The sequence below is a fragment of the Heliangelus exortis genome, chromosome 1 (assembly GCF_036169615.1).
Source record: "Heliangelus exortis chromosome 1, bHelExo1.hap1, whole genome shotgun sequence".
In the NCBI taxonomy this organism is placed as follows: domain Eukaryota; kingdom Metazoa; phylum Chordata; class Aves; order Apodiformes; family Trochilidae; genus Heliangelus; species Heliangelus exortis.
Genome location: NC_092422.1, coordinates 104,923,094 through 104,948,211, shown reverse-complemented (window position 1 = coordinate 104,948,211; position 25,118 = coordinate 104,923,094). Strand labels below are relative to the sequence as shown.

The window sequence follows — 25,118 nt, the reverse complement described above, 5'->3', positions numbered from 1 at the left end:
TTAATAGTTTGGAGTTTGGGGAGTTACAAATGCAACACAAGTGAAGCAATCCATATGATAATTAACTGACTTTGGAGGCTTCTACTATCTGTTGCTGTGACCTCATGCTTGTCTGTTACCTGCAGGTTTTATCTTCAGATACCTCTTCCATGCCTTTCATTAGTAATGGATTTCTTGTTTTTTTAGTCTCTCTCTGGACATGTAAATTCTCTGCATGTATTTTGCTGGGGGATTACTCTGATGAATAAATAGTAAAAATTAAATCTTTGCAGGTGGTCAGCTTAAAGAGAATAGGTGAAAATAAATGAGAGAAACATACCATTTGCCACAACTATCCTCTGATTCTCCTATTCCTGAGAAGAAAAAGGAGTTGTACCCCATCACAGGTTGCCTATTTTTTATGTTCTAGAAACTATTGATCTTTGAAAGGTAAAACTAAGCATTCATGTATTATACGCAGTGGACCAGAGAAGATAAGCAAGGTGAACCCATCTGGATTTCAAGCAGAAGGTCAAACAACCAGTCCAATTACTTTTAAAAATGAGCACCTAATATATGCCATAAAGGCTTTTTGGAATTTAGCTTCTCGGAATAAGCATCTAAAATGGAAAGAGAGAAAAAAAAATTCTCAATCTCTTGCTGTAAGATTAGTTTTAATTATGATTTCAGTAGAGTCCTGTTACCCTTATTCTTGAATAGGGAGGTGATGGGAGCTTTGCCTACACACTTGCACTGTGCAGCATGTGAGTGGGATTGTGCCGTGACTGCTAAGACCCAGAGCACAGTGCCCTGACCTGGCCTGTGCTGGTCAAGGCACAGATGTGTGGCTGGGATGTGTGGCTGGGACAGCCAGGGAGCTGTAAGTGCCCTTTCTCTCTTGAAAGCCCAAAACACTGCATGGAGTGGTTGCTTTTCCATCCCCATTTTTGGCAGGTGACTCCTGCTTTCTGCATCAAGCGCAACAGTTGGGTGAGAATATGGCTGTCTCTGGCAATTTACAAATCATTCCACTGAAAATAGCACAACATAGTCCATTTTCTGTGTAAAGTTTGCAAGAGAACTAAGAGTAACTTTTTTTTAAGGCAACTACCTCCCAGATGCTTATCTGTTTTAGCTGTAATCTAAAGTCCTGATGAAGACTGCTTATAACTTCAAAATTATGGTCCATCCTCAAAACTTTGAAAATAACTACGAGTCTCCAGCACTCTTGTTCTTTACAAGAATCTTGCCTAAAATATAATGAAATGTTAAAAGTTATGCATACTGTGTTTGTTACTTGACTTTTTAACTAAGGATGCATTTTGATCACAACTCCAAGTGTTTCGCCTTGACTCAAATGTTGAAAAAACATGAGATTCTCACAAAATTAATTCTCTCTAGAAGCAGGAGTTTTAATTCATTGTATTTTGAATTCTCACAATTTCAGAATTCCTTACTATTAATGTGAAATAGACGGAACCAGAATTTTCCCTCTTCTACCTATTCACACAGATAATTTCATGTCTTTTCTTTGAATAACTCGCATGTTGTTTTACTACTTCCCTCAAAACTCAGCAAGGTTATAATGCTTTTGTTGCTGTTGTTAGCTATGTGTCTTCTGATGGAAAAGCAGCAGCAGATTTTCAGGCTTGAGACAATTTTAAAATTTTTAATTTTTGTTTTATTTTTTATAACTTCCTTAAAGAACTTAGATATGAACCTTCAGCCCTATCTCACTGTAACATCTTTTCCAAAGTGTTTTTATCTGATTTTATCTTTCTCGGCTACGAAGAAGTAGGTAACAGGTTTACCCCCTTTCTCTTTGTTTTACATCTTGAGCCAAATGTCTATTTGTTAGACACGATGACTTTAGTAGAAAAAAATAACACATTTAAAATAGAGCTTAAAGAGAATCAACTTTCTGCAAAACTTTGCAAGGTATTTTCCTCCTTGTTTTCCAATGGGGTAAATCAAACCCTTCCAAAGTATTTTTGTGAGCCATCAAACAAAGTCTGTGAGCAATTAGCATTCTGCATTTGGGAAGAGAGAAATCCATATTCAAGTCCTTATCCTGTCTGACCCAAAGCAGGAGCTTGAAGGGGGCTCCTATATACCAAGACATTCCAGAGACTCACTGGTTTTGATGAGATATTCTAGTGGAAGTCTAGAAACATTCCCCAATTAATATGCCATTAGAATTTGTGCTGGGAAGTTTCTGATAGTCAAATGTTATTTTGATAAACATTTACAGTGAAAAACCAAAATAAATCTCAACTTCAGTTGTCGTGTTCTATCCTTTGCAGTGAATTAGTAGAGTTAACGCATTTTTGTTCTGCAGAAGGCTTAATGATGTTTTCACCTTTTTTGCAGAGCCTTATAGTAAGGGTCAGCACTATAGAGTGGAATATCTAAGTCTCCTCATCCATCCTTGTAGAAATTGTTGTGCTGTCTTTCGGAGTAACTGCGTTTCAGCATGACCAGAGTCCCTGTGCAGGTTCCTCTGTGTGAGACTGCAAAAGGGAGTGTAGAGATGGTGCTGTTCCCTTGTGCATGGGTATCTAAGAATAGTATCAATATGAGTACTGATAACATATGCTTATATTGATGATTCTGTCACTTCTGAAACTGTAAGTAATTATACAGGACTGGAAGATTTAGAAGAAAGTCCTAGGATACTAAATCTTTGGGTTATGCAATGAAATACTTTGGGTCAGCTACATGAAATATGATCAGAAGAGGCAGTCTGAGAAAGCTCAGCACATGTGCTGACCTTTCTTGAAGAGGATTATCTGGATCCAGAAAGAAGGGCTTTAAAAATATTTGGCAAGTAACTTCACCTCTAAATGTGCTATCTACATGCTGTAACTAGTGTGGCGATAGAATTATTTTCTGAAGAACCTTTCCCTTTTAATTAGGTTGTGTCTGTGTTTTAGTAATTGCTGTACATTTAAATAGACCTAAACTGGCTTTAAGTTATCTGTTTTGTTTAGGCAGCTCCCCAGTGGTGTCAGCAGGAGTTTTACTTCAGCGAAACTGCTTGGGTATTTACCAGACTGCTCAGCCAGATTTTTGCAGCTTACACTAGGTTCTGTGTTGGAGGAAAAACGCTGTTACCAGACAGTCGGATATCGAGTTAGCAAAGTTTTTGTGAGCCTCTGCTACCTCTGTAATGACTCCAATGTACACAAACATTTTGGAAAGGAAAAAGTTTCTCATTCTGTGCCTTTGGGTTCAGTGGGGTCTTAGCCACTTCTGAAGCTTTAGGTTCATACTGTAATAAACACATCGTAGTGTTCAGCTTTGTCCATAGATAGAAGGTATCTTACACCCAAGGAAAAGAGTGCCTCTAAGTAGCTATACTACCTAGCTTTTACTTGTCAGTTCACATGTATAAATGATTTTATGAAGTGGTTTTACTCAAGTCTGTCATTCCGTGTTTTATTCGTGAAGCAGTGTTTTCTCTTTAGGTTTTTCTTTTCAGTGTTTTTCCATTTAACTCCTCATCATCTTTATTTGTTGTAGCTCTGAATAGGTTTTAAGTGTCTTGTGGTGTTTTTTAATGTTACCTGATTAGGAAGATTGCTATCAGGTACTAAGAAAAATCAATCAGAGTGGAATGTAAACTTTTTAAATTGGCAAGTACCATTTAGATCCTCCAGTGTATTTTGCATGTAGGAAATTAAAATATTGGTTGTGTCTACTTTGCTGCTACATGCACAGTGATTCTTACTGCTTACAGGACAGCCTTTTCTTGCATTGGGAAAACGACTGGCCTGTTTCCTTTCCTCTTTAAAACACTTCTATCTTTCTAGGTTCAGCTGAAATGATGAGAGAAACAAACAAACAAACAAACAAAGTTGAGTTATGGATACGCTGTTAGTTTTCCTGAAGTGGAGACAGGGAGGAAAAAATAATGTCCTGTACAGAGTGTGTTATTTCACACTTACAAGACATCTTGAGGTCTTTAGATAAAGTTTCCTGGTGTGATGAAGAACATTTATTGAGCTCCATGCAGCAGACCTGTGCTGTCACTTTTGATGCCCATACAGCTCTTAATGTGTTGAAGCTGGTTGGCACCTGAGTGTTAATGTTTATAGACTGCAGTATTGGGGTTGCAGATATATTTGCACAATTATTCTCGCCACCATTTACTCCCACGAGAACACCTATGCTAGGACCTGATGATTGTCATGTCTGAATATCTCATTTAGCCTAATTAAAACATACGTTATTTTCAATGGAAATAGTTCCTGCTATTTCAGTAGATGTTGAAGTTCAGCTCTTAGCTGTCTGTCTTCCTGTAAGTGCATGCTGCTTTTCTCATGGGTAGCTCCTGGCTACTGAGGACTTGCCCTATGCATTAACTATTAACCAGCCATCAAGGCAAGGACTTCCTCTGGGGACTGACTGCAGTTTATTTGCTCAGTGTCTGCAGTCTCTTTTGCCTCCAGCGCTGAATATAGCAGCGGGGTCTTCAGCTCCCTGGTCTTTGGTTCCTGAAAAGTGAAATTGCCTAAGGGAAGCTATACTTAAGCAAAGCTTTTGTTCAGGGTGTTTTGGCTTATATGGAGTTACATCTATAATGTGGCTTGGAAAATGCTCATTGCATGGCACCTATCTCTGTCACATGTGGGAATGTGATGACTATGAGCTTGCTTGAAAGCTCGTTTGGATTTTTTCCCAAAGCTTTTCATTCTTGGAGTCTTGAGTTGGGAAGGGACAAGGGAAAGTGTGAAACATTTGGCAATAGAGCCCTGAAGTCAAATGGCACTTTGAATGGAGTTTATGTATAACTAATAAAAAAATAGCCTCCTCAACACTTGTACTTAGCATGTAAAAGAACACCCGCTTGTTTATTCGTGCAGAGGCTTTGGGACAGGTGATGATTGCTGTCTAAAAAACACCAGGAAGAGTGAAGATTAAATGAAAATCAGAGTGCATGTTATAAAAATAACTATGAACTGGTGGCTGAATTACTTCAGGGGGATTGGAAGAATCATTCACACCATCTGAATAGTTTTGGCACAGGTTATTCTTGTGGAAAGTGGGTAGGAACTGAATTCTTACTTGGGAGAAGTTTGAGTTTATAGAATGGGCTTTTTTTTAGGGATGGCTGCAGGAGCAAAAAACAGTTTTGCGAAGAGTCCTTCTTCAGTCTTTTGTCCTATTTTATGTATTTGAGATGTGCACAAGAATATACAACATTTAAACAGGCATGTTACAGACATTTATGCTATATAAGTTAATGGATAGATACAAATGCAGATACTATTGATGCTGTACAAGAGTATGGGTGGAAAGCAGGACAAAAATACCTGGGTTGTAAGTATGAATTACCAGCAGCTCTCAGTAAGTTCATATATGCTATTTAGTAAATTAGCACAAAAATCTGGCTTGCTTCCATTATTGAAGACATTTTTCAATGTAGATTTAATAAGGATCAAAGATGATCTTTAGCAAGTGTTTGTTTACTGCTAGATGCATATGTATTAAAACTACAAAATCTGTTTATAATATTTCTTCTTTTATCACATAAACAGAAGTTTTCTGTGAGTAAGTGATGTTCTCCTATTCAACAGATGCAGCCCAAGGTGCGGGAGAAATGTTTTCTAAGCAGGTGCCAGGAATAATGAAATAGTTCTTTTTTAAGCTTGACATTACTATTTCAAAGACAGTGAGTGCTATTGCTGCTGGGAACTCTTCTGTTTCTGTCCTACTTTATTTCCCTTGCTGACTCCTACCTGGATTTTGTCTTTTATAAGCAAGAGGTGTGGGTATGTCTTTCTGGTTATTAACTTCTCTGCCAGTGATACATCTGAAATTTATTACCATTTCTGTAATAATAAAGACAGCTATTAAATAGTTTGAAAATCCAATTAGAAATCAGGCAGCCCAGTAACATGAATTCATATATACCTTTTAAAGTTTCATTATATTTGTCTTTGACCATGCTGTGTGTATATCCCTGGATGTTGTTCTAAACACATATATGTAATATCTTGCTTGTGTCTGGTGCAAGTCAGTCATTCCCAGGGGTCCTTCCAACCTGACCTGCTGAACTTATAGCCCAGTGTCTACTTGAAGTCACTTCTGAATGAGCGATACAAACTCCTCTCCTTTGATTCATGTATATATTAAAGATTCATCAGTCCTGGTTCAACTTCCCAGTATGAAACTGCGATTTCAATATTTACTCTGCCAGTTAGTTTATAAGTGAGTTATTAACACTTAGAAGAAAGTCTTGTAAACCCTATTTGTATTCTTATTTTTCATTCATCTTATTTATTCACTTGCTATTTTTGATACAAATCTGAGATGTGTAACTGACCATTTACCTTACCTAATTCATATAAGAGGTATAGTCTTAATAAAACCTGCTACCGTTAAACTGAATAATTTAAGGTATATATGTACTAGAATGATATATTGGTCTTAACTAAACCATAGGAGTTTTGGTTGGGTAACACAAATATTAACAAAATGTGAAATATTGCTCGATAATATTCCATTTGCCCCAAACTATGAAGCATAGTGTTAACATAACTGTTGAAAAATAAGAGCAGCTGCATTACAGTTTTCTAATAATAAAAAAAAGCTCTGTGTGTGTGCCTGTCACATTTTACATTATTGGAAATTAAGGGCTAACAAGCTTCCTGGCTTTAAAATATTGAATTTGTTGAATGACAAGAGCCTGCTAAGAGAAACACCTTTGATATGATTTTAGAGAAATGTGTAACTTCCCTGCTGTAAGAAAGCTTTGAGAGAGAACAAAATTCTCTCAGTGTGGCTATATGGTCAGATTTGCTTTATTATGCCTTAAGGATAGATTGGGAAATGAAAATACAAAGAATCAAAACAGCTTTCTTCAAACATCATAGCAGAAGAATTTAGAATAGAAGAACAAAATTATTGTTACTGAGGATAAAATAATTATTTGACCTGCTCACTGGGTTTTCTGATTCAGGTGATGTTCATGTAATCTAGTGAAGTACCCTCAATAAAATGTGTATTTTAGATGAGGAGAATATGTGAAAGCGGTTATGAAAGCAATTAATTTCTTCCTCTAAAGCTGCAGCTATCCCTTCATGTGATCTTTCTGTCCTATTGTTCTTCTCTTTGGTGTAGAAGTATGAGGTTTTTATTATGGTTGGCTTAATTTGTCCCACTCTCTAATACCGTATTTCAGTAGCAATTTCCTTTTAGCAGGGAAAATAATAAAGGAAAAACAACAGGTTAAAACTACTGCTGCTTGAGGAGAATTTAAAACTGAGCATGGAGAAAGGCATAATACAAATCCTTTTAATGGAATTGTGAGACACAAGATTTTTTATTTTTCCCCTCTGTATTCCTTTCTTAGCCTCTCTGAACTGCCAGTGGTGTGGGAAAAGCAATAGTAGTTGCAACTAAATTTAGAGAAAGGGCTTTTCAGCAGCCTTCTTGCTTGGATGCATCAAACAATAATAGGTGTGAATATGTTTAATTTTTGAAACTTCTGGTATTTATGACATTTGCTAGCCAGCTTACAAGTACAAACGTAATGCAGCTCTGTGACATGCAAACTCTGAAATTTACATCAAACCCTGTTTTTCTGAATCGTAACAAGTCTGAAGTCTCTAGCATAGTAATAACTGCCTGTGCAGTTACCATTAAATAGAAATAACTTGTCTGTTCAATTCCAAAATGGAAAAAAAAAAAAGAACATAATGTTTTGTTTTGATATTATTTCAATAAAAAGTTCAATTTTATGACAGAAGATACCTGGACAGTTGATCATAACCATGACAGTTCTGTCAGCTCTAGAAAGGTGTTGATGGGCTTGTTTCTTAAAGTAGAAAGCAGTCAAGACAGGAAACCATTAAACCAGCACCATGCATCTGTTTGACTGTGTGTATAAGCCTGAGACATTCTGGGCTACAAGGAGGGGGACAAGTCTAATTCTTCCCTTTTCAAATGGGTGGGGTGATGCCCTGCCATAAGGAAATATACCTTTGTTACACCTGTTTTGATTGGGGAAGGCTGTCACATTGCTTACTCCAAGGTGATTGCCACAGTCACACTCCTCCTCCTCCAAGTAGCTGACTGCTAGTGGTTGGGTTGTGTGAGGCCATGGAAGAAGAGAGGCTTTCGTGTCATGTGGGGTGTGTGAGATGTCATCTTTGTACTTGGCATCATGTATCAGAAACTGAGAATTGCACCTAGTGTATGAAATTAGTCTAGGCTGGTGACACCAGATTTTTGACCATTATTAGCACCTCAGCAAGAAACTGCATTGCAATATGAATGGGAAATCTCCTAAAAACCTCACTGCAGATGGATACTTTTGTGAGAGCAGACAGAAGGAAGCCACTGTGCAGAATCAGTCAAGCTATGCTGCAAAATCTGTTTTGTTTTTTTGTAATTGTCATTACAGTGTGGCTAACACATCTTGGTCTTCCAGTGTAGATGGGACTGCGAATTGTGTCTTTACACTGCTGAAGTGTGATTGTCTTTGGTTTTGGTTGGGCTGTAACATGATTTGGGAATGTGACTCCACACCACCAACACTGCAGAATAAACTGTGTTCCTAGCAGGGCTTGAACACTTGTAATCTCATGAGTACCTTTTCATCTCCCAGTGTAGACTTTTTTTAATCCTTTGATGAATCATGACTTGCTACTAATGATTTCTTCTTCATAAGCATTAATAGATCCTTACACTACTTGTCTGAAGTAGTATGTTCCTGTAATTTCTGTTCTAATGGGGTAAATCAAGTCACAGAATGGTTAAGTGACCTTTGGAAAGTTTCTGGCAAAGCCAGCAATGGAACTGCCAACTGCTTTACCCATTAGTTATAATATGTTTCCATCTCTGAATTACTGATGGACTAACAGAATGGCAGACTAGACTAGAGGAGGCAAGAAACTCCTTGTGCAAAAGTATACATCAAGACCCTTGATTGTGGGTTTTCAGCCGAAGTAAGGGGAAGTTGTTTCATGTTGCTATTTGTAAACAAAACCAGCGATATAAATAGAAACCCATGTTGAGATAGGAAAAGTATCTCCATACAAGCTGCTGCATCAAGAATGAAAAGGACTGCAAAATGAATGCAGTGCTGAAGCCTGTAGCAGATGAGTTGTAAGATAGTCTACATATCTTGACAATCACCAAATGAAAATAATTACAAATCATCTTCCAAAGCAAAATCTTATTGACAGAAAATTAGTGTCATGTCCAGCATGCAGAGGCCCAGACATGGCAGTATGACATAGAACATGGTTAAAATCCATTCAGTGCTTCATAGCAGAATGCTGGGAATGCTCTGAGCTTACCATGCAGAAGACTCCAAAAGGACAAGTGCATAGAAAAGAAAAGGTAAGGAGTGAATGAGATTCATCAGGTAGCATGCAGGTTAAGATAGAAGGGTCACTGGGAAATAGAAGTCTTACCTGATATCAGATAAAAGTTTTGAGACTGTTTTTTAAAAGATAATATATTTCTATCATACTAGCTTTATTACTGGGAATGTGCTGGAAATCACAAGAGTAAGGCAGCAGGATTTCTCTTAAGCAACCATCTGTTGTATAGTAAAGTCGAATCTGGCTTTTCCTTGAAAGAGGTGGACATCAACAGCTGGCATTCTCAAGATGAAAATAAGTACCAAAAAGCCTGCCATGAAGAAAAATGATGTTGTTATGGCTGGAAGGGAAGCCTCTTTCCTTTGAGTCAGTTTTTCTCTTGAAATAGAAACCCTGCAACTGCTGAACTAAATTAAAGGCTTCAGTGGAATGAAAGGTCTCAATCCACCTTCTTGATTTATTTCTTATTTCTGGCAACATTTTAATAGAGATTATTATGGGGCTTTTATATAGGGGCTTATATTGGGGGTTTTTTTGTTGTTGTTGTTTCAAGAGAAATACATATGGAGAGCAGTAATAAGGTCTTGAGTTCCCAAGCAATTGCTATGAGATTGGATAGCATGTGTTTGTTGATCCAGATATCCTAGGATTAGTGCCAGGTAGAAAACCTCAGCAAGGCTGCTACTGGTCTTTGCAAAAGAGCAGGATGATGAACATTTGATTAGCTCAAAATGTTGGCATCTGTAACTGAAAAAATACGTAAACTGAGAACAGCAGGGGTTTTCTAAGGTGTTGAAAAAGGGTGAGGAGAATGGGAGGCAAAGGAGCCACCATAAACTTTCTTCAGGCACAGAGGCTGAAATTGTTTTGAATTCTTCCCCTTTAGACTTGCCAGCCTAAGTTAATGGCAAGAACCAGAGTTTGTTTTGTTTTTTCTTCCAGAAAGATCCCGTGTAGGTGTGTAGAAAATGAAAACTTGGTAAGGCCATGGTCTTCAAATTCATACAATGAATAAGTTCAATAACATCACAGGATCTGAAGCTGTGATATTGATTTCCCTCTAATACAGGTAAACCACGATGCCTCTCACACTTCTGGTGTCATATGACTCTGTCTCATACCTTTCCCATTTGTGGTGGGTGGTCTGACGTGAACTTCAAAAAGCCACTGCTTCTTTCTCTGCCTGTGCCTCTTACCAGCCTTTGTTACTTGAGTACTTGGATTCTGATTCTGTGGTACCTCAAAAGGTCCAGAAATTAATGTACTTACTGAAGGTAAGATTAAACAGAAATACAGTCTTTGCAGGACTGAGGCACGTGCAGTCATTTGGGGACTGTATTTAAGCAAGTACATCTGTAATACCACTAGCATTATCGCCCAAAACTGTGATGATTGAGGGCTGGGGACCTCATGACTATTTAATGATTTATTATAGCGATTGAGTCTTGCTGTTACCAATTTAGAGGCACTTAACACAGCAATAGCAATTTAGAGGCAAAACACAGCCCCCACAGTAAGGCAGGATACGATTGGGAGTTTCATGTGAAGGTGAACTGAGCAGCTGAGTATCTCCATCAACAGTCTCCAATTCAAAGCAAGATATTTGTTGTTTTGGTTTTAAATTTTCTGTTTCCAGATACACGGGTGTTTTCTTGAAAGAGCTTCTTAGAAACCAGCATCTCTTCCACTGCTGACTTGTTTAGCGGGTTGTTTCAGCACTGAGGCTGACCCTTTTCATTTTCGATGTCTTTTGTGCTCAAGCCCCGAAATGTACAAGTTTCAGGCTGCTTTCCCCTCAGCTCAGCAGAAAATGTTAGCACTGCTGATCTCTGACAGAGCAACGGGTGACAAACTGCCTTGTCATTTCAATCAAAGCCACCCACCCTTGTCATTAGATTTATCCAGGGTTAAACCCTTCATTACGCACCAGCCCCAGCTGCCCGGGGTAGCTGTTTTTCTTAATCTCTTGTCATAACTGTTGTAGGTTGGAGGTGGGAATGAAAGCACCTACTGACTGAAGTGACAGCTTTATTCTAGGAGCTGGGGACTCAGCTGAAAGGAAAAACAAATGGGGACATGAATTACTGGGTATACAGCTCAGAAGGATAATGCATTTTGTAGAATTAAGAGGGTTTTTTAAAAGAAATTACATAGCAGTTCTCATCTCCTACTTCCTATATAATCTTACTTCTTGCATGTATTTTTCTGTATTCCTCTTGTTTAGTTCTCCCTTGTCAAACTGATTTTCAGGTTTGTTTGGGTTTTTTTGTTTGGATTTTTTTTTTTTTTTTTTTTTTTTTTTTTTTGCTAAGAGATGTCTCTGTTTTAATTGGAACATATTCAACAAAACTTCCTACCAATTCATGAGCCAGTTTTTGTTTAAATATGCAAACACGTAAGAAAAGATGATGTAGACCCAGCTGGTATAATCCATTTCACATTGTAACAGCACAAGTACAAATGCATTTTATTTTTAATTTTGTTACATTATGTCTCAATGTGTTAGCAGTCTCTGATTTGTAAATTTATTTTTTGTAATCTTGTCTTTATAGTGTTAGGGTAATATAGTTTGGTGTCTTATCTCTTGGAAGTAGAAATCTTGTTTTGAGTCTGACATTGATTTGCTTTACCTCCCACTTACCTTACAGCTAAGTGGAAAAAAAGGTTGCTTTATTATTATTATTATTATTATTATTATTATTATTATTATTATTATTATTATTTATTTTTCATTAAGTACAAAGCTATTTGCCATAAATAGCCCAGCTACTCCCTGAGTAGCTAAAGGAGAAAGGAATAATAGACTTTATTTTTTACCAGCCACTGGAAATACATTGGCTGTACTAGAATTATTTTGAATAAATCTTCTACATTATACTTCTTCATCTGATAAAATTTACTACAGGTACATTAGACCTTTGATTAAATTTGTGTAGTATGTTTAAGTGCTAGATATAGTGAACATGTATTTTTTATAACTTAAACCACCTCTCCTTTACCAGGGGAGAACCTGCTACTAGGGCTGTTAGGGACCAAGCAAAGGAGCACAGAGTAACTCCAAAGGATTTATAGTATGGTTGTCAAGAAATAACCACATAACATGGTTGACATTCTTCTGAAATACAGTGGGTGTCATCAGACATCCTTTAAATTGATTATAAGGTAGCAGCAGGTGAATCCTTTGGCCTGATATTGTGAGACTGCAGAGGTTATGCAGAATCAAACCTTCTGTTGTTACACAGAATTATGAGGTTACCAATGTCCTGTTTTGAGTTTGATTGTGATTTATTACTGGATGATTTAAAATATGAGAGCTTTTTGTAAGCTGTATGTGGAGTACAGAGAAAGGGGAAGATGAAAAGAAGGGAAGGAGAGAATGAGGCAAATATTCTCTAAAAGGTTAAAATACTTGCAGAGCCAGCCAAGGTGGGAACAAGAGGGAAAGCGTCAGAGGATAAGCAACAGGGCATAATATTATGGGGAGAATTGTAGGTATGGTGGCCCATAACTTACCTTCATATGTTCCCCTTCATGTTAGGTATGATCCTGGGAAGCCAACCCATGATTCAGGGGCAAGATGCAATTCAAACACTGCTTTGATTGTTACCTTTTAAGTAAAGGTAAAAATGACCTTCCTAAAGTTTTGCTTATGTAGGTGAGGGTGAGTACAGAATCTCATAAGGATTGTGATGGTTGAATCTCTCACTGTCTGAAGCTGTGATGGCAGTATCTCCCTTGCAGGTAAATGAATAGGTTTGGATAAATATTCATGTTGTCCATCTGAACTGTCCATACTGTTTTTTCCTCCCTGTTAAGACTTTCTGTCCTCAGATATGACTCATGCATTACTCAAGTCTGTAAATAATCCTTACTGTTCCTTCACTGACTGCTAAAATTGGGCTTCAAACACTACAGGGGCTGTTCTGTGTTTAACAGAAGAATAGTGAGCATGCTGTTAATACTTCAGGAAGAGGAAAAGCAGTGATAATATACAAATCTGTTGCCTTGTACCTCAGTGGGCCAAAATACTTCAGGATAAGTTCTATGGGAAAGACACGAGAGGGACATAGAAAGTAAGATAAGATGTAAAACAGCTATACCAAAGATTGATTATGAAGATAACTAAACCAATTGCTTTGTAAAGGATTATTACTTATTTCCACATAGGAATAAATGGTGGATTTATCTGGATCATTTTCCATGGTGTGCTAAATGGACCAGAGAAGAGGAAGGGTAGCATAGATATTCTAAAGGGTATAGTGAATTGGCTTGCAAGAACATGCTGCAGGAGAAAATTTTAAACTGAAGAGGTAATAAGTGAGAATCTTAAAAACTTACATGGATGTTATTATTTTAATATTGTATTTAATAAGAGTGACAGAAAAATGTAGGAGTGTGTGAATAAAATTTACTAATTACACAAGATTAGAAACATGACTTCATCACAGAAGCAGACTGTAGTATCAGGCAGGATTCTATGGACTGGTAACAGTACAGAGAGAACAGGTATACCTTGGGAAATTGCAACAAATTTCTGCCCACCACTAGATGGGCACATAGTAGAGGGGGATTTGTATGTTGATTGTGTGTGGTATCATCAAAACTAGCAGTGAGAGAAGCCTCATAAAGAGAATCCAGGCTTTATTAAAATCTGCATTTGCCATAAACTGGAATAATATTTATGTCAATGCATAAAACACTGGTAAGACGAAATTTTGTGTTTTGTTTTGACCACTCAAATATGAAAAGAAATGCAAGTAGAAGAGGTATGGGAAATAGCTACTAGGAGGGTCAGGGAAATGGAGGTCCTGTTCTGTAGAGAAAGACCAATGGGCCTTGGCTTGCTTGGCCCCAACAGAAGGTTGCTACCTTTTCTTTAACAAGTGCGTTCATAAATGCTGAAGAGAGAAGTCAAAGTGTGTTTCCTTTTCTCTGGTAGAATTTTCAGTTTACAAGCTTTCTCCTTCTGTTTGAGCCCTGTGCCATGTCCTTACTTTTAGGCAGCAGATCTGCCTGTGAGAGCCTGGGCAACCAAGGCCATGCAGTAGATGGAGAAGCCCCAATTAGAAGAAAGAGATGGATGTGCTGGAGTGTGTCCAGAGAAGGATGATCAGAGGGCTGGAGCACCTCTCCTATGAAGACAGACTGAGAGTTGGGGTGATTCAGCCTGGAGAGGAGAAGGCCAGAGGAGACCTTATTGTAGCCCCCCAGTATCTGAAGGGGGCCTACAAGAAAGGTGTTGAGGGACTTTTTAGGGTGTCAGGTCTCAGGGGAATAGATTCAAACTAGAGGAGGGTAGATTTAGATTAGATATTAGGAAGAAGTTCTTCACTGTGAGGGTGGTAAAATACTGGAACAAGTTGTCCAGAGAGGTGGTGGAACCCCCATCCCTTTTTTTAATATTTTAAGGGCTCTGAGCAACCTGATTTAGTGAGAGGTGTCCCTGTCTATGGCAGGGAGTTTGGAACTAGATGATCTTAAAGGTCCCTTCCAACCCTGAAAATTCTATGATTCTAAGGGCTACGCTTGCAATGGGCAGCTCAGGGCCAAGGGGAGCAGGGACAGGTGCTTTTTGAAATGGCATTGCCATACAGATATACAGGGGAACTCTACTTTTTTATATGAAGCTAAAATAATAATAGTAATAATATTGGAGGGGAAAAAAGCTGTGTAAAATTAATATTTAATTAATTGAAAATGGATATTGGAAGACCTTTTGTGTCTCTTAGGGCAACTCAGGTTCCTGGTCTGCCAGGGAGCAGGGGAAATAAACTGTTTATGTGTGCCCATAGCAGTCTTAAAACACAACATGAACAGTGTTTGTGCACCTCGGGGTTGCAACAGTGGGAAGGCATTCTTGAGCTGTATGTATAATGAATCATCCAATGAATTCCATTGTCTTTGTTTTCAAAATCTAGGAACATGGCCACCTTCTTTCCCTGAAAATTGTGCCTTCAGAATTAACAAAACAGTGGTAGACTGACTAGCTCAGGGGTTCCCCTCCTTCCTGTCATTAGTAGAGGGAAGAATTAGACATAAATTGTTATCTGAGGTTGAAAGGATGTTTGTATCACCTCTAATGATGCTTGAGTTCACCAACTGCTGTGTGAAGGTGTCTTTTTCAGGATTTATTTTAATGGAACGTGGGTATTGCAGTGCCTTACACCTTTAGCTATGTTTTGCTCAGTGGCAAGGCATTCAGATCAACATAAATCACATATGTCAGAAATCTCATGATTACTACTTGAATGTACAACCTTCTGCCTTGGTAAACAAGAAGACATGACTGTTTAGTTTTAAAAACAAAACCAGGAAAGTGAATCCTAGTGTTTTCCCCACTTCCAGCCAGTTTAACCTGGGGTTTTGTCTACTAATCAGTGTTTTGCCTAGTGATTTTGATTGGGCACATCAAGAATTCATTTTCTTTTAATGTGTTTTAATGCTTATTAAAAGGAGCTCATTAATGGTAAAAAACCATGAAGCATGCAATTACAACTAATACAGGTACATTGAACCCCGTTCCTTGAGCATTTCAGAATTCAGAGGGAGCTTGACTAGAGCCTTTGTCAAAACCACCAGATGTGGATTTTATTTTATTTTATTTTATTTTATTTTATTTTATTTTATTTATTTTATTTATTTTATTTTATTTTATTTTATTTTATTTTATTTTATTTTAATTTATTTTAATTTATTTTTATATTTTATTTTATTTTATGTTTTATTTTATATTTTATTTTATATTTTATTTTATATTTTATTTTATATTTTATTTTATATTTTATTTTATATTTTATTCTATTTTTTTATTTTTTTTTATTTTTGTATTTCTTTTAAGTACTGAAGGCATAATAAGTTTGCAGGAAAGTGTGGCTCCTGGAAGGAAGGTGATATGTGAAAGATGGTAGCTTGGTTTTGTGTCAGAGCACCTGAGACTGACATTAATCCCTGCCTCAATATCTGCATAACTAAACGCAGTCCTGCAAAAAATATTTACCTGGTTCTGTTTGTTACAGAACTGTCAATGTGTCATATTTTTTTTCAAGTACCCTTGGTTTTGGTTTAGTTTACTTTTGGGTGGAATCTAATTATTTCTATAACCCTGACTTTTTTAAAAGCATGTAGGGTTTGGCAGCTCAGTGTATCTGCTCTTCCCACCCCATCCTATCTAAATTTGCCTGTAGCTTGTCAATACCCAAGTGCCTGCCTGCCTCGACGCATTTTTTTCCACCCTCCTGCAGCAGGAACATGAGTCCTCACCGTGGACGTAGCTTTAGGTATTGCTGAATGTTTCTTAATGGTCACCTGCGTTGTTTCTTCTCGACCTCATTGCACCCTCTGCTTTTTGATCCGAAACTTGCAGACGTGCTGATGAGCTGGAAAGCTTTTCCGCTTTGGGAAGGGGGGTACTGGGACAGAGGTTGGCTGTGAGACTTGGATGGAAGAAAGTGTTGGTGATAAGCTGCTCAGCAAACACTTGTGAGTACCGGAGCATCACCGGGCTGTGATGCTGGGGCACAGTTTGAGCAGTGGAACATACACAGCTGCGTTGCAGAGACTGAAAACAAGCAGAAGAAAAACCCATGTAGAGTCAGAGAGATGATGATTTCTGTGAACTCGTCGTGTGTTTCCACATGCAAGCTGACTCCAGCGGGCTCCGCCGCTGCCTTTTATCGTAAGCAGAATCATGCGGCTGAGCTGCTGCCTGCCAGGCAGACCTAAGCCACAGAAAGCTCAGTTTTGACTTTCTGGGGAAACATTTGGGTCGAGTCTGCAGGCTGGCAGGGCTCTCACTCAGCTTTTTGATTAAAGGCCAGTGCAGTGGTTCTGTGCTGTGGTATGTATCCCAGAGATGATCCCTCTTGTCTAAAACAGAGGAGTTTTTAAAGTTGTTTCCCTGACATTCAGGCACTGAATTTTCTCCATCTGAAACTGTGTAGACCAAATTTAAAAATCAGTCTTTTACAAATCTTCATATGTAATTGTAGCGAATGAAACTGATAAATGCTGTTCTTTTAACACCAGCATAGCAAAGAGATGTTACTGAATCAGAACAACAGGTCCCAGAACAGTGAGACTTAAAAGCCTTTTTCTGGAGTTAACTGGAAAACTGCTATCTGTTTTTATTTTTACTTTTTTTCCAAAAGAGTTTTCTTATAAGAGCTCAATGATTCCTTGTTTTAGAAAAGGTGCATTGTTTTTTGGTTTTGTTTTGTTTTTTTTTTTTTTAAACTTCATTATTGTTAGAAATGAAATACTACATGAAAATGTATTTTTCTTATTTCTGCTTCTGTTATATCAGGAAGCCAAACTAAAAATTATAATAGCGAAAATATTTCTGGTTTAATTTTTCAGAGAAGATACTTGTAAATTGCAATCTCCTCTGAACAGGTACTTGGGCTGTTGTGCTTTATGAGTACTTAAGCAAAGACAGACCTGTTTCTTTTTTGGTTTTTACTTATTTTTTAAATCACTCCATGGATACAAGTTAGTTGCAAGAAGTATTTAAACTGTCTTTTTGCCACTCCTTTTAGAGCTGCAAGCTCTTGTTTCTTTAAAATGAAAACAGCTCCAATGTTAGCAATGAAAACATCATTTTTATTTATAGCACATTGATAAATGTAGCTTGAACTTTTTAGCATGCGAACTCAGCTAACAGTCTGGGGCACCAGAAGGTACAACGTTCCATCACTAGAGTGACTTAGAGCACACATACCATTTTCTTCAAAGCACACTGGGACAAAATAATTCAGCTTTTCAGCTTTTTTGGGTGAGTTATCGAGTTCATCTCAAGGTTGAAAAGGACATTCGAGCAGGCAATTAGCTTACCAGTTTAAGTTAGAGCTTTAGTTTTCTGCCTCGAGGAGGATGGAATCTGGGCCCTGGGCAGTTATTTCTCTTTTAGCATAAATGAACATGTCAAGTATGAAATTTAACACATTCTTATTTTTTCAAAGAAAAATGTTCTCGTGGTTACATGGTATAAATACCAAGTACAACACAATATGTGCTCAAAGATGAAGACCTTAAGATTGAAAGAAAGTGGAGAAATGACGTGTAAATATTTTTAAAAATAAAATTAATTATTCTAAAGTCCTCTTTGTGTACTCTCCCATTAACAAGTTAGTCCTTTCTATTACAGATGTTAACAGGCTGTACTTAATGTAATTTATATACTTTATCTTCTTGGTTTCTGTTTCCCTGTAACTAATTTTTGATATCTGAGGCTTTGCTATCTGTCCAGGCAGTTTCAGGTTAGCATAGTGAGGTATTTTGAAAGAGAGATGCAACATACTCTCCCACAGAGACTTTGATTTCAGCTTATCAATTAACTTCTTCAGCTTCTGTGACTGGTGTCTGGGCTTTATCAAAGAATATTATAAATAACCTTCCAGGCAAGGAAGAGAACAGCTGATTCTTATAGCTCTTTTCTCCATGCAATTAAGATATTAAACAGCTCTCTGTAAAGCCACACACAAACTCTCTAGTAGCCTAAGGTACCATATGCTGAGTTCATTTATTAACCTGATTATTTTTTTAGCCTCTGAAGGCATTTATGACCTGCCATTAATTTATGCCCTTTCTCAAAAAGGTGATAATATTTCTTTACACCTGGGCTGATGGAGTTTGTGCAATTGCCTGCATCTTTAGGGGTTTTTCTTCAGAAAATTGCACATACTCTTATTTAACTTCTCAGTGACAGAAAAACTTGAAAGTGTATATGAAAGAAAACAGAAGATGCCACTCTCTTTGTCATGACATTGGCATGTGAGGGCTATGAATGCAGCTTGTAGCATTTTGGATTGCCTGTGATAACACAGGTCCCAGGTAACAGATTGTTGAAATACATAATAATATATTAGATAGAACTAGCACATGGATGTGAGTGCTAATGTGTGCGTGTTGTTTTAAGTATTAGCCTTGTCCCTGATGTGGTTTAGGTGGCAGAAGCATCAGCAAAGCCTGGACTGTAGGTAAGAAAACATCGCACTCTCATCCAGAAAATTACAGATTTTTGCCAGGGAAAACAGCCTGGTTTCTCTCTGAAAGCTGTATCCTTACTGTGTGTTTTGGGTGTCAGCTGTCCCCTGAAAGTACCAACATTTTCAGGAACACTTCCTGAGCTGGAAGCAAGGCTTGCCCACTGATAGGGGTGAGTAACACTACGAAGAACAGGAGAGAAAATGATGAACAGATGAAATATTTTCATTTCCATTGCTTTGTCTGTATTGTCCAGGTGTCTTCCTTTAAATACAGGAGTCAGTTTATAAATGAAACTGTAGCTCCTCTCCACTCAAGTGGAAATATGTTCACCTGTTTTTTACAAATACATTTAAAGCTGCTTGCTCTTCTTTTCCACAGCTGCTCTCTGACTCTTTCTCCTGCTGACATGCAGCTTTTTATCACCTTTCCCCAAACTCCTCTTGCTCCTACTGGACACTGATGCCAAAGGAAGCAAGAGTGACACAGCAGTAAAGCCTGGGCTGTGTGGATGCTGAAGGTGGCTTCATACAAGTGACAGGGGAGATCTTCCAGAACAACACAGAGGGGAAGGGGCCCCGCAGAAGGGAACCCCTGGGTAGGTCGCAGCCCTGTGCTGAGCTTTGTTTCAAAGGTGGGTGCTGCTTCCTCCATGCTGCAGTCCCTGGCACCCTTGGGTTTGTGAGGGGAGGGGAGGCAGGGAGGCTCTCCTGCAACAAGGCAAGGAGGGCAGGAGGCTCCCTTCATAGCTGAACCTTTTTTTTTTTTTTTAACTTTCACACATGCATCTGCTGACTGAAAGTCATTGGTATTACAAGAGTGATTTGTTTGTCTGAGCATCCTCCCTGCTCTGGTCTGTAACCCACCAAAAAATGAGAAAAAATGGTTGGGGTGAGTGTATGTCAATATACATATATACATAAAGGGAGACATCACACATCCCTGGTATATATTTATATGTGTGTATATGTATGCACCCTTGGTAGAGGATATTGCATGGATGCTCTTAAGGAAGGGAAAGACAGTGAGCACATTGCACTTAAGAGAAAATGGCAATGGGTGAACCAAAAAGTTTGAGGCCCTCATTTAAAACTGAATAGTATTGCTGTTTTAGCTAAGTCCCTACAGCTCTGGAAGATGGCATCAGTGTAGAATCCTATTATATCTCTGTATTTCTTTCAGGAACTGTCTCTGCCTTATCAGCAGTCACTTTGGGAGCAGAATGCTCTGAGGAAGCATAAATGCAAAGTAAATGGGGAAAAGGCAAAACCAGTGTTTGTGAATTGAAGATATTTATCAAAAGTTCAGCATATATTTTTATTTTGATTATTCCAACTCAGGTCCACCATGTGTTTTGAATAAAGTGACTTAGTCTTCTTCAGTAAGTGAAAAACCTTCAAATAAAAATATTTTGTGATGCCTTTGTATTTCTGGTTGCAGCTAATGCCAGAAGTTCTAAAACACTGCAGTTCTGTGAGCAGTGCTGTATATAGTGGCTACCTCAAATTTGCATTTGTTGTGAGAAAGATACGGCCTAACCTCATAAAACTTATATTTAAACTTCTGAATATTTATTCTGAATGACAGAAGCTGCATTTTGTTGCCTGCTTGTGGAAGTCAATATAGTCTATGTCAGAGAGCACAAACAGGGCTTTTTTGCCCTTTGACATAGTAACTTGACTTATTTTTCTCTAAATCTATAAAGTCAGTTATTCAGATTGAAACCTTCCAGTTGCTCATTATGAAGGAGTGGGAGTTGGCAAGAAATATTCAGAAAAATGCATGCTGCAATTCTGGGTGCCTTTTATAAGGCAGAGGGAGGATTCATGCATCAGTGGTTACTCTATATGGATATGAATTTGTTTTCCCCCCTGGCAATTTCATTTTTCAATTCCAGAGTCAAAGCTGCCTTCTGAAAAGAGATCTGTATTTTGCCTTTTATAAAAAAACAAAAAAAAAACAAAAAAAAAAAAACCAAACAAAAACAACAAAAAGAAAACAACCTTGTAGCTTTCCCTTTCTGTCTTAGCCTGACAGGCAGCATTTGCACTCCTAGTGCCCTGTTGAACCCTGAGTCTGGCTGTGCAACACAAGATCATTTAGTGTGGTTGTCTTCTTCGAGCTCCTGAGATGTCCCAAGAGCTGAATTCTTCAACTCAGGCAGCAGAAGTCCAGGATGTTAAATGTCAAGGTATTTGGTTCTCATTGCTGTGCTCTCCAGACATTTTCCATTTCATGGATGGATGCAAAAAGTCCTGCAAAGACAGCCACGTTTTGAAAACAACCAACCAACCCCTTGCCGCCACCACCTTGCTTAAAAAAACAAAACAAAACCAAAAACAAACCAAAACCAAGCAGGTTGGTGTATAAGATTGCGTCACATACGTATTGCCTTCAGAGTGCTGATAGGGCTTTCTTTGGAGCCAGATACTTCAAAGGAAAACTCAGTCCCTGCGTATTCTGAACCCTTCTGTGTTGTGGGGTTGGCACGATGCCTGTTTATTTGGTTGCAAACCCACGCAGTCTTTCTCCCACTTTGCAGAGGTGGGAGGTTTCTCCCAGGCATTACTGCTGCTTCTTGCGTCAGTGGGGGCACATGTCTGATCCCTCATGATGTTCCTCAGAGGATTGCTTGCTCCAGTCGCCATAAAGTCCCAAGTTTGGGAAAAGGATGCCTGTGACCCACTTATAAGGGTATTAATAGGTTGGTTTTGCTTTGTTTTAGTCAAGCACTATTTATTTATTTATTTATTATTTTTATTTCTTCCTGGAAAACAGGAGGGTAGACAGCCCTGAAATTACAAAGCCCTCTCCTAAACTTACTTTATTTTGAGGTGATGATTTCTAGCTCAGTTAGTCACAGCAGCTTGCAGCTACTTTGAGCAAGTGCTTTCTCAGATGCACCTGGTATTGCCTGTCTTTGCTAACAAAAGCCTCAGATGTGTGTTTGCTGAGGCGGGTGTGTAGGGGGTGTAGATTTGTATCTGTCTAAGTGAAGTGTAATGCTGAGGCTTCAAAGAGTCTGGGCTGTGGGTGAGCAAGGGACCATCAGCTCTGTTTTTTCACTGCAGTGATGGAGTGAAAAGGACTCCATGGGCATGGATATCGTGGTTGCTGTCAGATAAGTTACTGTGATCCCCCCCCCCATGATTCTCATGATTCTGGGAACAAATATGTGTAAAAAAGAATGTTCAAACCATTTCATAATCAGCTTCATAGCTCAGTCTTGGAAATACTGTAAGGAATGCTAGCAATATGTTGTCTTGATCTAGGAAGAAATGTTGAAGAAATGAAACAGAAAAAATTAATAATGTCTTTACTGATATTAACCTGAGACTGATATTAACCGAGAGACAAAGAGATGGAGATTTCTAGAAGCAGCTGCCAGCCTGTGCTCTGGCAGTGGAACACAGTGCAGCAGGTTGTGCAGTGCTGGAGGTGAGCAGATGCAGTGAGCAGTCTCCCTCCCTCACTAACCCTGTGTCCCACTTATTAGCAGGAGGGACTAAAGCAGTAAAATCATGGTCAGTCTGCTGGGTGAACGGTTCCTGGAGAGTTCTGAAATGGCATCTGGCCTGACACCGGTGTTACACAGCATGCTGGGGAGAGCTGCTCCCTGTGGTAAATGATTGGGGATTTTCTGAGGCTGCTCTGGGATGCAGCAGCAAGGTGTTTCAGCAAGAAAACACACTGGGATTTCCGAAAGTATGGCATTAAGCCCTGACTTGTATGGTCCACACTGAAACATGCACCTGATCCTTTCTGATCAAAGTAATACTTATCTAGAATATAAAAGAAGGGCAAAGAGAAGTCACATAGTAGCTCTAGTATTGTAGAGTACCTATGGAGGGAAGTGGATCATCGTTAACAGAATTCACTAAGGAGATGATTAGTGGTCAAGATGGAAAGCTTTAAGACATAGGTGAGCAGCTTGGATGGGTGTAAGAAATGTGATTCATCTGTCTGCAAAGAATAATGAGGTAGTCATTCTGTACTTAACAATGGCTATAAAGCTTTTAATAAAACCAGCCCAGAGTGCATCTAGCGCACAATGCCCAGAGGGGCAGCGAGCAGAAAAGGGTGCCCTTTGCTGATGTCATAGCTCTGCTTTTCTGTTCCTCTCTGAACTAGCACTAAATGACATTAAACTGCAAGTGGTTTTTTTCATGCTTAGAAGTCTTATTTTGTCTAACTTTTCACAATACAGAATAGGATAAACACTGAATAATCTGTAGTAGCTATAGAAAATAACTCTGTGAAGTCAGGTTAATGATTTTCTGTCATTTTCCACTGTTAAGATTAAGATTGTATTAATGAAACGGACTCTTTCTCAGACTTTTGACAAGTACTCAGGTTTGCATGTCAGTTGTTTGGATAGGATTGTTCTGATGTCAACACAATCACCTCAATACTTGTTCTGTAGATTTCCATTCCTATGTCACCTAATCAGGCTACAAAGTGTATATTTAAATAAAGTCAGACATGATTTTGCTGAAACTGCTAGGGTTCTGGGTTTGTTTTGTGGTTTTGTTTTTATTTTATTTTACTTAGAGTGGTGCATTTGTGATTTGAAGAATGCAGAAGCAGCTGAGTGAGTATTGCCAAGTTCTCTCTAATACTGCAATCCGCACGTACTAACTACTTTTACACTTCTGCTCAATAGTAGAAAGAAAACAGAATGCTTGACTGAAAATAAGTATACTGATTTTGCTTCATCAGTTGCAAAGTGAGTAAGTACTGGACAAAACAGCTATACATTGTTTCCATGAAAATGCTGGTGTCATCAGACACACTGGAATAAGCACAGAACATTTCTGTGGTAATTAGTCCAGTCAGTCAGGGTTTCTGAAAGTCAAGAGAGTTCACAAGTTGACCCACAAGTGTTAACAACTTTGATTAGAGCTTTTATTATGAATTTCAAAACATACAGTTAACTACAGGGGTGGTAAAATTAAAACTAATGATGTGCTAGTGGAACTTGATGATTCATCTACCCCGTGTTTCCAGAGGAGGAATATGATCTTGATTAGATACAAGTCTGTATGCAAACAGACAAATCTAATTCCTTCACAAAAATTGTACTAATCTGCTAAAAGGAATTAAAATAGCAGAGTTTATTTTGGTTTTAAAATATAATTTATTGACATTTCCTAAAACTGATAGAACAACTAATTTGTCAGGTTTTTTGTCTAATGTGTCTTAAAAATTATTATTAGAATTATTCAGTTATACCTTGAATTACAAATTTGTTGTGCATGATTTCGAATTGTGCCTGATATTCTGCAGATAGCATAACCAGTTGCAGAATTTAATGTAATCTCCTAAAAGCTCCAGAAATAGTAGCCTCCAAATAGGCTATCTAGAGGGTATTTATAAGTCATAGCCAGCTGAGAATTTTAAGTGAGGCAGGATATTCAGTGTGAGACTTCATTTAGCTTTACCTAGGCTTATAAATTTCAGTATAAAACTGTCATTTGTTTACTGCTCCTAAAGAGTACATAATAACTTTGCCTAGGATTTGTCAAATTTTTTTTTGCCTTTTATGCTCCTAAGATTATAATAGTGCGAGAAATATGATCGCAAAAAGAGAAATTCTGCTTTCAAGCTGGTGAACGGTCTTAAAACTGTAGGGTTTGGATCACTGAATGTTAACATGATACCAAAACCCCACACTGACATCCTGCATCTGCCCCAGGTTGTTGGGCTTTTTCTTCTTTAGGCACTTCAACAATTCTGATCTTAAATTTGTGAGGCTGAGACACGTATCAGTGGGGTATTGGTGGAGGCTTGTAGCAGGGAAATTTTGCTTTGAGGGGCTCACAG

At 38.3% G+C, this 25,118-nt stretch overlaps 1 protein-coding gene and 1 long non-coding RNA gene across 3 annotated transcripts in view; both read left to right on the top strand.

Moving 5' to 3' along the window:
• CD247 (CD247 molecule) overlaps positions 1-25,118 on the top strand; it is a 57,174-nt gene that overhangs the window by 7,486 nt on the left and 24,570 nt on the right. The window lies entirely within an intron of this gene.
• Positions 8,721-22,350, top strand: LOC139801947 (uncharacterized). Its single transcript, XR_011728420.1, has 4 exons — positions 8,721-9,330; positions 10,384-10,588; positions 19,711-19,929; positions 20,478-22,350. It is a non-coding gene; the product is annotated as an uncharacterized lncRNA (long non-coding RNA).